Below are 11,257 nucleotides of genomic sequence, written 5' to 3' on the forward strand. Positions count from 1 at the left end.
AAGTCAATTTTGACTCATCTTTGTCTCCTTTATCGTCTTTTTAAGGACGCAGCATTTTTTGTTTTGTAAATCACTTTTATATTTTCTTTGTTGACTTTCTGATTTCATCTTTATTAATTCCTATCTTGTTTCCTATTTATCCTGCTTCTTTTGTTTTTGTTTCTCCTCATTTCTGTATTCTTTTGGAATGATCTTTTTCATATAATTTTTTTGCAACTATTGATTTGGAAATTACACATTCATTGGTGTATTTCCATTATTTAGTGGGTATGCTTTAAAATTTCAACGTATATAAAATGTCCAAATAGGCAAATCATAGAGAAAGTAGATTAATGGTTGCCTGAAGATGTTGGCAGGTGTGTATCAGGATTGAGAAATGATTACTAATGGGGGTGATTGAAATATTCTTAAGTTAGATAGTGGTGATGGGTGTATAACTCTGCGAATAGACTAAGAAACACTGAACTGTATACTTTAAATGAGTGACTTTTGTGGAATGTGAATTAGTATCTCAGTAATTAGCTATTTAAAAAGAGAAAGAGAATTTCTCTGGGATATTGGTGACCTTTATGTGTCACAGGCTGTGGCTGTCTGGAAACTCATCAGCAAGGCACAGTGCTTCTCCCTGAGAAACTACCTAAAGCCCTCCTTGTTTTCCTAGTGGCCTCTAGGATTGAATGCCTTTATTTTTCTGGAAGGTCTATTTGAGAGCAGTAGCTTCAGATTTCTGACAGACACTGCTATACGTGTCAGCTCTCAGGTCTGACAATCTGATTTCCTTATGGGACAGATAAATGACAGGTTCACTAAGGGAACTCTTGTGAATTGTCACTATGAATTAATGTGTAGACAGACCCCAGTCTGCTCAGCCAAGGCCCGTAATGTGCACTCATCATATAGTAGTGGGTTGTGGACCAATTTTTTTTGAATATTTTATATGAGAATATAATTGTGCATGTATTTATGCACATAGGCAATGTGAGTGAGGTAAAACACATGAATATATTTATGTAGGAATGGGATAACTTGTTGGGGAGCTGATCTTGCTGCAAATGTGTAAGTATTGAGAATAGGAATAAAGTTTAAAACCCATTTGGAGAAAAATTAAATCATTTACGTATCAGTCAACAACTTTTTTTGGCCAGACATAACTTGCTCATGTGCAGAGATAGGCTTTATTACTAGATCTCAAATATTTAATTTACAGATAGACTTTAGTCCCAAACAGGCATTGCTATTTATACTTTTTAAAAATCAGTGGAGCTACTTTAAAAAAGCATGATGTTATTGAGTTCATGAAGGAATGGATAGTTTTTACATTTGTGATTAAGTTGATGGACTTCATGAGCCACACTTGCTGAATATGGAAGGAAGGACTAGAGCCTGGGTAATCCCACGTCTTCTCAATCTACCCTCCAGGGCCATTGCTAGGGGGAGTCTGCTCCATCGTGCCTCAAGAGAGAGGGATGCCCTAACAGCACATCCTACTCAGGATTGATGTGCTAGAGAACCAACCAGCCCCACCAGAGAGTTCAGCCATGGTGTCTTAGAGCTTGTCAGCTGTTCTGTTTCCTCTGGGAGGCTACTTTTCTCCCTCTTCCCATCGACAACATGAAAACATCACCAATTAATGACATCTGATTGTGGCTAGGTCTACACTCCATTTTCAGATGTCAGAAAAGCCATTTTTTACTGCAGTGTTTTTGAACCCACTTATTTCCAATCAACCCCACTGTGCTAGGAATTGTGTGCATGTAGAAAGTAGGTAATATTGGTTCATGGACTGAATGTAGCATGAGAACCTAGAGCAAAGGGATGAAGGAGGGTTGGAGAGTACAAAGAAGGAAGGAAGGGAGAAAGGAAAATAGCATTCAAGTGTCAGACAGTTCTTATCCTTTACCTGCAGTACGCAACACCAGCATCAGTGGAAATTTTGCATGAGCTCAGTCCTAATTAATTTCTAGAGGGGAGTCCCAAAATAACTCAAATGATAATTAACTTTAAATGTGTCAAGAGACTGGGGAAGTGTCAGGAGCTTTGGTGTGAGAGAGTCCTAGGTTTGAATCTGGACTGTACATCTTACAAGTTCAGTGTCTTTGAGCTAATGCTTTATTAACCTCTCAGTCTTGGATTCTTTAACTGTAAGGTCCTACCTCATAGTATTAGAATCAAAATGATAACATTAAAAAAGCAGTTAGAAAAGTAGCAGTCACATAGGTACTCAATAAAGCAACTATTATGATTATTGAGAAGGCTAGATGTACACCTACATGGAGTAAGGACATCTCTCCCAACTTGCAATTAAAGTATGGATGAAGATAAAGAAAATAAACTAAAAAGTAACAACAGAGACCATTAGGATGGACTGACAATCTAATGTCAAAACTGAGAGAAATTTCTACTAACTCTAATAGGTTTAAAACAACATAGAGGAAAAACCCACCTGGGCTTTATTTTATGAAACAGAGATCATGTTAAAAAAAAACACGTTTTCTTCTTCCATTATCTATCCCCAAGTTCAAAGACTATCCAGTATTTGAACCAATCCAAAAGCTGAGCAGTTGCCCATCTGCCCCTCGAGTGAGAGAGCACCCTCTGCTTTCCTTCTGCATCTATCTGCAGCCACACTCCACAAGGAAAACTCTGTGTGTAGCTGGAAAGATCCACTACGGGAACAGTGAACACTGAACAGGGAAGAGTGAGCACTGAGAATTACAGCTCCCACCCCACCCCACCCCCCAACAGAAGGCAGTGCCTCGAGTATGGGAATAGGGAAGGCTGTCAGCTCAACAGAATATCCCACTACAATGAGCAAGTGCTGATGGGAAGCTGAGCACCGGAGAATGAGGGGTCACATCCACCCCTGGTAGGTAGGAGGGAAAGACACAAGCATCATGCAAGTGGGCAGAGCAGAGCCCAAGGCAGTCCATTCCCTCTATTTGTTGACAAATACTGAGGATGACAGTTCGCTGAATCACTAGCTAAGAGCACATAAAGAGGGGAAGAAGGAGGTCTAGGAGAAAAGTGCTGCAATGCAGGGGAAAGACAGACAGCTGGAAAATTCTGAAAAAGGCACGTATCTGGATGTGACTTGATTCACAGTGCAAGAGGAAATTCAGAACATTTTCATTTTCAATAAAGAATAAAATGAAATAGGCTGTATGAAACAGTAGCATGGAAGAAAGAACAGGTGGTAAGACAATATACAGGCAGGCAAGGCTTCTGTTTTGTTTGATTTTTATTGCCAGTGCTTAGCACAATGGCAGACACGTAGTAAATATAGTAGTCACATAATAAATATAAATGACATTCAGTAAATGTTAACTGCATTTATCTCTGGGTGGTAAAATTACCAGGGATATTCATTTTCTTCCTATTGTTTTACTGCATTGTCTAAAATCTCTGCAGTAAATATGACATGCTTTTAAAATAAAGAGAAAAGTGTATGTGAGTTATGTGACTTTCTGGCTCCTGTCATCCACTGTTAACATGGATGCTGGCTAACATCCCAGGAAAATAACTCTAAGAGCGCCAAGATTAGGATGCCAACATATCTTCAAGCACATCTGGTAAACTGGGCAGGCATAACTCAGTGGAATGAAATTTCGAAAAAGAATGTGGATCCTTATGGAGAGAATCTAGCCCAAGGGAAGAAAAAATTTGCCGTAATGAGCCAGGTTAGTTACAGGGCCTGAAGTTAAGAGTGGAGAAATAGTACAGCGTGGTGGGTGTTACCGGAACCCTTCTAACAGCTTTTGCACCGGCACATCTTGCTGTGAGAGCTCCCTGGATTATAAGAACCGGAAGCAGTGACGGTATCACTGAATCAATGGTAGCTGCCTCTTGGGTGTTGATTTGTGAGGGAGCAAATGGATACAAATACCACCTAGAGCAGTCAGCCAGAGATAAGACTAGTCCAAGAAAGTGGCAGGCAAGTGTTTGAGAGTGGGAAGGCACTGGGGAATGAAGGCGGTCAGAGGGAAATCAGAGGAACCTAGAGGCAAGTAGCAGTGGGATGTGAGTACGGTCAAGAGCAAGAAGCAGCAGCTCTGAGGCAAGTATTGTGAAGTCCACATCCCAACCAGGGGCAACACAGCATCAGAGGCAGTGTCCTCAATGGAGCAGAAAGCATTGGCTCAGGGACAAGCAATGGCAGCCACATGGGCACTGGTCCAGCTGCTGAGGAAGCCAACTGACCTAATCTGTGAGAGAAGGTGACACCCTGAGGATGCCCCGGAGGGACTGGCATCCTGCACTCAAACAGGAGGGCCTGCTGAGTTCATGTGGCCTGGGCTTTCACGTTAAAATGACTCCAGGTCCACCCAGGGACAGGAGAGACTTAATAAAAGATATTTGAAGGGAAAACTAAAGGAAAGAAAAGCTTCAGTGGCTTCCCGCTCTCTGTGCCTCCTTGCCCAATTTCCATACTCTGTCACACAGGACATCGAGGACTTGAACCCAGTTGACTTCCCAACCTCTTTCACTGCTGTGCTGTGATCAGACTGTACTGTTCAACAGAAAGTCCCACTCATTCCAGAACCTGATGCTGTCTGGGAGCTCCTCCCAGTTCTTTTGTTACTTCAGCTTCCAAATCTGAATCCTTGCCCTCTGGGAGTTTGCAGATATCATGCAGAGATGTCCTAAGCCTTCTGGACTGAGGCTACCCGTGAGGGTCCTGGTAACTGAAACGTGTGGGGTAGAGGAAAATCTCAGCGCTCAGTACCAGGCAGACACAACTGCACCCCTGACTCTGCCACTCACTGTCTGTGAGATCTAACGCTAACTAATTAACTAGTTACTAGTTTATTTGGAGCCTCCTCTGAGCCCACCATATCTGAAATGGTGAAAGTAGTATTTACCTTACAGTTTGCCATTAGGAATAAATGCTATAACACAGTGAGATCCAGATGTTTCGTGGCAGGCACACAGAAAACATAGGCTCTTTGGGGCCTGATGTGTCTGGCCCACGGGTTCTGGCTGCCTCAGTCCTGTTCAGACACCTCAAAGGCAGAGAGTATCAATATCTCAGCTCATCTGCAACTCTTTCATGGTGCCCCGGGTTCCATCACACCCAAGTAGAGAAGGAAGATCTGATAAAATGTACATAAAATGTACACTTACCATAATGCCTGGCTCTGTGCATCTTCTCAATGAATGCTATTTCCCTACAGTACACCTGAGCAAAGGATATTTTGTATATTTTTCTAGACGTGTGCAAGGAATATCCGGTTAGCATAGGCACCAAAGTGGCCTCTGGTAGAGAAAACAGATCACAGAAGGGCAGTTAATAACTCTCTATGCCTAAACACTTGTTCTAGATGTAAAGTTGAGCCTTAGTTCTATATTATAGAAATATAAATCTTATAATCTATCTAAAATGTTTACTCATTGATACTCATTGATACTATATCTATTTCCACCAATTTTATCTCTGCAGCAACCTGGACACTGCCAAATTCAAGAACAGGATTAAACCCGAGACACGAGGACAGATTAATACAGAGAATACGAATATTGACAGGCATCCCTGGACTGAGGAAGGTCTGAAGCTTCAAGGGGGTCAAGTTAGTGCCCAGATATCTGTTGAGAGTCAATGAGGGAACTTGCTGCCCAGGCCTCCCTCCTGGTGAGTAGGTAGTCCTGTACTTCCTTCCAGACGCCCCTCAAAGCCGCCTTCTGTTATAGCCCCACGAGGGCAGTGACTTCTCCTTTGTTCACACAGCATGTTCTCTCGACCATATTTTTGGACCTTTTAATGGCTTCTTTGTAGTTTTCCAGCATACTATGATGAGGTTTCGTAAATGCACAGAATATTTCGTATGGTACAATGGACGGCTCTACTCCCTCCTAGGTACTTAGATTCCAGAATTAACTCTACAGTAGCTCTGACTTCCAGTTTTCACATCTGTCCTCACTCAGGTGGGGACTTCTTCTTCTGATTGTGAACTCTTGTGGGTGCCATCTGTCTCCTGTCACACCCAGGACCCTGCACCTTTCTTCCACATGGTCCCACACAAGTCTCAGCTCTGGTGGGAGCTCCAGAGGCAATCTACTAGTTTCTAAAGTTTATTTCCCCACTTACATATAAATTGAAGTTTTAGTACGCTCTTTCTCACAATCATGCCGCAGGCCTGGTCTAATTTGGAGTTTTACTGATTTTCTTTTCTATTTCTATGATTCTTGGAGGATGTGTAGAGAGAGTCTAATTTAGTGGCTTCCATGATTCTAATTGCTTTCTCTTTTAGCAGCTTATTCTCATGCCTTATCTCCATGACATTGGGGGGAGCAACATATTTGATCTGTCCAACTCCAAAGGACACCCCGGGACCCTTGGGGTGGAAATTACAAAGAGGTAGAGATGCAGGGATACATATTAAAAACTTGCTATATTCCAAATTTGTGTGTAATGTTGAGGAGAGATCAAATAAGTCTCCTTCCTGTTCTCAAGGGCCTCACAACTTAGTAAAGAGACAGATACATCAAGAAATAAATGCAATCAAGGATTACAGCCATTAGGACAGGAGTATGTACTGGACATGCTGGGGCCACAAAGGAGGGGGCAGTCAAATCTACTAGCAGGGTACAACCATCAGATGGGAACGTTGTTTGAATGTCCCCAAATAGAATTTCCTTCTACCTAGTGAACTACCTTTTAGAATGTATTTTTGATGAGAATAATGCTTACACTTAAGACTTCTTCCCCAATGGCCCATTGTGTTCTGTTGGTTTAGAAATTTTCTCCAGACACAACTAATCAATGCATGGGAAGAATATGAGATATGAGTATATTAGAAGGCAGCCAGAGCACACTATTTGCTTACAATAAGCGGCTGACATTTCAAAAGCTTAAAGGCAAGACAAGAAATCCTTGTCTCAGGCTTTAACCTCACACATGTTCTTTCCTGGAGAGAATTGCGGGAGAAATAGTCACTTCATTTAGGCATCCAGGAAGAAGAGATGACTAGTCACTCACCTGTCAGATTTCTGGATTAGTCGACATGAACTCAGGTTATGTACTAGAGGGCCAAGGAGCCCTTTCCCTGCCACTGGAAATGTGAGGTTAAGGACCCACATTCCTTGGACCCACATTCCAATAAAGTTCAAGTCAATGAGGGACATTAAAAGATAGTTTTGTTTAAAAAGGTAAAATCATCACTCATATATATATAAACTTGGCATGTGTCAACGATGAATTAACTAACTCATTAGTTAATGAGGAGAACAATAAAATGTTACAATCGGTTCAAAGGAGAATTCAATATGACAATTGTCTGCAAGGAAGTGGTGGTGAGATAAATTGTCCTCCATTGGACAAAATGTGTTTGCATATCTATGGCCAAGAATCATTTGCATTGTTATCAGTCAGTTATCTACAATTTATTAATAGCTCAAAGACAAAGAAATGCACACAAACTCAATTAAATCAGATAAACCAGAAGAGTGTGCTATACAGTCCCTAATTTTCCACTGAGTTAACTCTGTAATCTTTTTGGTCCATCAAAGAGTCTTTTACACATCCTCCCCCCAGGGATTACTCCCAGGAGCCTTGAGCAGCTGCAGGTTTCTGGCCTACAGGATTGAGTAATCTCTGCCTCATCACCAGAGTCAGAAAGTCGAGCAACATATCTTTGCTCCCTCACCTTCAAACCGCAGCTCTTCTCTCTATCTGACCTCAGAAATAAATCATCTGTGTCTGTGTCCCCTGTGTCCCATCTCCCCACAGCTGCTCTTCTCCAGATTCTCATCATCTCCAATTTATACCATTAACTCTGTACAAGTTCCAGTGTACTGCAAGCATGTTTGGACCAAGCAGACATAAATACATATAGAGATTAACATGACAATCAGTTTCATGTATAAAACTGCCCCCTCATATGTGTGATTACGCTTTTTGTGTAGTCCTCTTTAACTAGAAACCTCATGGAGAATATTGAGTGTTTCCTTCTCTGTGCTCCAAAAGTACTTAATTTGCCCCTTTTTCAAGCTCTATCTTAGATTTGTTCTAGATTTAGCTTTGTGGGCACATGTCTCCCTTAACTGTAAAAGGTGTTCCTTAAAATAAGGGTCATGTTTTTATCATTTTCATGCCTCTCCCTCCTCACTCAATTATTAGTGAAAGGTCAGAAAATTCAATTGCATTATAAAAGAATGTATTGTGCACCATTAACTAAGACCTGGAGAGTTCAACTGAAGTACATTGCTTCACAGTGGCAGCCAGAGTAGAAGTAGAGCTGTGCTCAAGATGGGAACAAACAAAAGATCAGGGGATGAGGATCACCGAGACATCAGAGAACCTCAGGGAACAAATAATTGTTGAACCCCTTCAGTGGCTCCCCCATTTCTAAGAGAACAAGATCATCTCCTGGAAACAAGTCCTCCCATGACCCATGACCAGGCTCACCTCTGTACCTATATAATCTCAGTTTTTTTCACTCACTACCCCAGATTTACACAGAATATTTGGAATTTTCCAGAGATTTCTTGCCATTTCAAAATCCATGCCTTGTACATTCTGTCTGGAATCTTCACTTTACTATTTTAGGACTAGAGGTCAAATGTCATCTCCTTTATGAAACCTTCCCTGGCCTTCTTTAATACAGTTAACCATTTTCACCCCTCTGTGCGCCCCCCATCTCCCTACCTGTAAATCAAATTCAATGAGACCCATTAGGGCTCTGGATTTGCTCTTCCAGATAAAAATGGTTTCCTCCAGCCGCTCCGAGAACACTGAAATTTTAGAAATTTGCTAGGTGGGCTTACCCTTCTCCAGTCACAATTTCTTCACTTTGGATGGGGTTCCACTAGTCTGACTCTCCCAGTCTCTCTACTTTCCTTTAATCACTCAGCCCTCAGGGAAGACGAATAACTTTACTCAACTGTCAATTTGGTAAAAAGAAACAGGGAATGAGAAGTTAAGTCCCTTCTGGCACCTTTTCTCCTCGAAAGCTCACTACCCTCAGCAAGTGCACATTTGCTCTTCTTCCCCCGTGCTATACTTTAGAAGCGCAGCACCCGAAGTGAAGAGGTCTAGAGTTTCCCTTTGGTGTTTGATAGTTCATTATTATAGCATGCCAACGCCACATTATCCAGCATCAGCTTAATTTCAATTGTGAAAATAATATCTTGATCTCTGCCTTGCAGTGAGAGAAGGGTGCTATTTCTTGGGGTCCCTTAAACTCAGCGGCATTTGTCTCCATTGCAGAAACCCATGCCCTCAGCTCCCGAATAATTCTTTGATTTGGTTTTGCACTGAGTTCCTTGGTGCTAGAGCAGCAACCATGAGAGGTAAGGGCAGAGAGGACCTGGGAGGGTAGAGGATTAGGCAGAGGCAGGTCATGCTCTCCAGCTGGTTCCAGGAAGGTTTCCCTTCCTGGGGACATTTCTTTCTCCGTGGAAACTCGCCTGGAGCACATAAACACCATCATCTACAGTCTATTTCTAAAACTGTTAAGTGGAGGAAAGCATTTTACTTTGCTGAGGTTTTTTCTTACCTAAACCATCCTCCATCACAGCTCACAAAAGGCTGCCATACAATTATTCCAATCTGACAGGCACTTCACAATTTCCCTGAGCACTTAAGTGGGTTTACTTCCCTTTACCTCTTTCATTTTCAAAAGAGTAATTGGAATGAGTCAGTCTCTCCTATTGCCTCCAATTTGCCAGGCATCCTCCTTGAGGAGGACTAAGGCAGGTACTGTTTAGAACTTAGTATGTATTTGTGATCAGGGGCAGAAAGACAAGCTTAGCTTTGACATTTGCAGTTTTAATTTTGAATGATTTTGCCTTGTTAACTCAGAATTGACTTCAGAGTTTCATCGGATCATTCAGATGATCTACGTTCTTCACTGTCCTTCCCATTTCATGCAGGATTTATACCCAACTATTGTCCTAATTTAGCCCAATTTTCTTTTCCAAAGTTATTCCCCATGATAATATGAACTTCTTGCTTAATCATTCCTATGCTTTCATTGTTGCTGAGATGATAACTTCCAAATTCTTCCCTCTGTAGTTTTGCTTATGTGCTTCCCCTTTGGGAATGTTATTGCCCTTTTTTCTGCTGATCCAAGTCTACCCTTCAAAGGCCAGTTCAACTCTTGCTTCCTCCAATAAGATGTACATCTCGCCCTATATACCCCTATAATATTTAGAGGAATCACTAGTTTGTTTTTTTAACTACAAATACTGCTTCATGGCCTGTTTGGTTTTATTGCTTACTAATATTACCCTTTACATAAAACCCTGAAATTCCTGTATGTCAGGGAGCTCTTAGAATTATCAGGGAAACAGAAAAACCACAGATAATTACTTAACATTGTGGTAAATATGTGTTGTTGATAGAGGTAAGTATAAGGGTCTTGAGGGTACAGGTGAGGGGTATCTACCCCAGGTTAAGGGTAAGGAAAGGCTTCCTGCACCGAGTACCAAGGAGCTGGGTGGTGATAATTAGGTAACCCGTAGTGTACTCCGCCCAGACAGATCAGCGTGTGCAAAGACCCAGAAGACTGAGCAGGCTTGCCAAATTTGAAGATTTGCAAAAGCAGGAGCAAATAGTCTGGGGTAGTCATTTGGCAGAGCTGGGGGGAGAAGCTTGGTTACTTAGGAGCCAGAGTTTGAATGCCCTTGTGGGCTAAGGCACAAAGCTTGGCATATGCTACAAGCGCTGGGGTACGATGGAAGAGTTTTCATTAAGTTACAACGCTAAAAATCAGAGACTCTAGAGAAAGGACTTTCAAAGTGTTCTGTTAGGTGACTCACAGGTGGACAGAACAGATGTTTTCTTGACTAATTGAGACTGTAACAAGAGCCCAGCCACACAATGAAGAAAGCACAGATTGCCTGAAGCCCTGGCTTATTTCTTGAGGTGAATATTGCCTCCTGAATGGTTTCACTAAGTTCCACAAGGGGAAGAGTGAGGCCTGATTTATTTCCTCTTCCTCTCACCCACTCAGATGTATCCAGCAGTGCAGAGGCACATAGCAGACACACAGTGCAATTGACCTCTGTCAGGGTTGCTTCATGCAAACATCCCCCTTTATCTTCTTCCCTCTTACTTTTCCAGCAGAAGTAGGGTCTGTGTGTCAGACCTACCAAAGGTCCGTTGGACGTTCCTGAGTGAACTTCCCTGTCTTGTTGCCACACAGAAAACCACACACCTAAATCTTGTGTTTATCATTGTTCTGTTTTTCTTTGTACTCTGCACACACCAGGATGCATTCTTGAACAATATATTCCTGAGTTTTGCATGTTTCTGAACTTT

At 41.9% G+C, this 11,257-nt stretch overlaps 1 long non-coding RNA gene across 2 annotated transcripts in view; it reads left to right on the forward strand.

Annotated features, from left to right (window-relative positions):
* The window catches only part of LOC309612276, a 271,326-nt gene that overhangs the window by 223,653 nt on the left and 36,416 nt on the right, over window positions 1-11,257 (forward strand). For both annotated transcript variants that reach the window (XR_014235078.1, XR_014235079.1), the window contains exon 4: window positions 5,438-5,626. This is a non-coding gene — a long non-coding RNA (uncharacterized lncRNA). The remainder of the gene's footprint in view (window positions 1-5,437; window positions 5,627-11,257) is intronic.

The sequence above is a fragment of the Balaenoptera borealis genome (genome assembly GCF_965194805.1).
Source record: "Balaenoptera borealis genome assembly, chromosome: 15".
NCBI classification, from domain to species: Eukaryota; Metazoa; Chordata; class Mammalia; order Artiodactyla; family Balaenopteridae; genus Balaenoptera; species Balaenoptera borealis.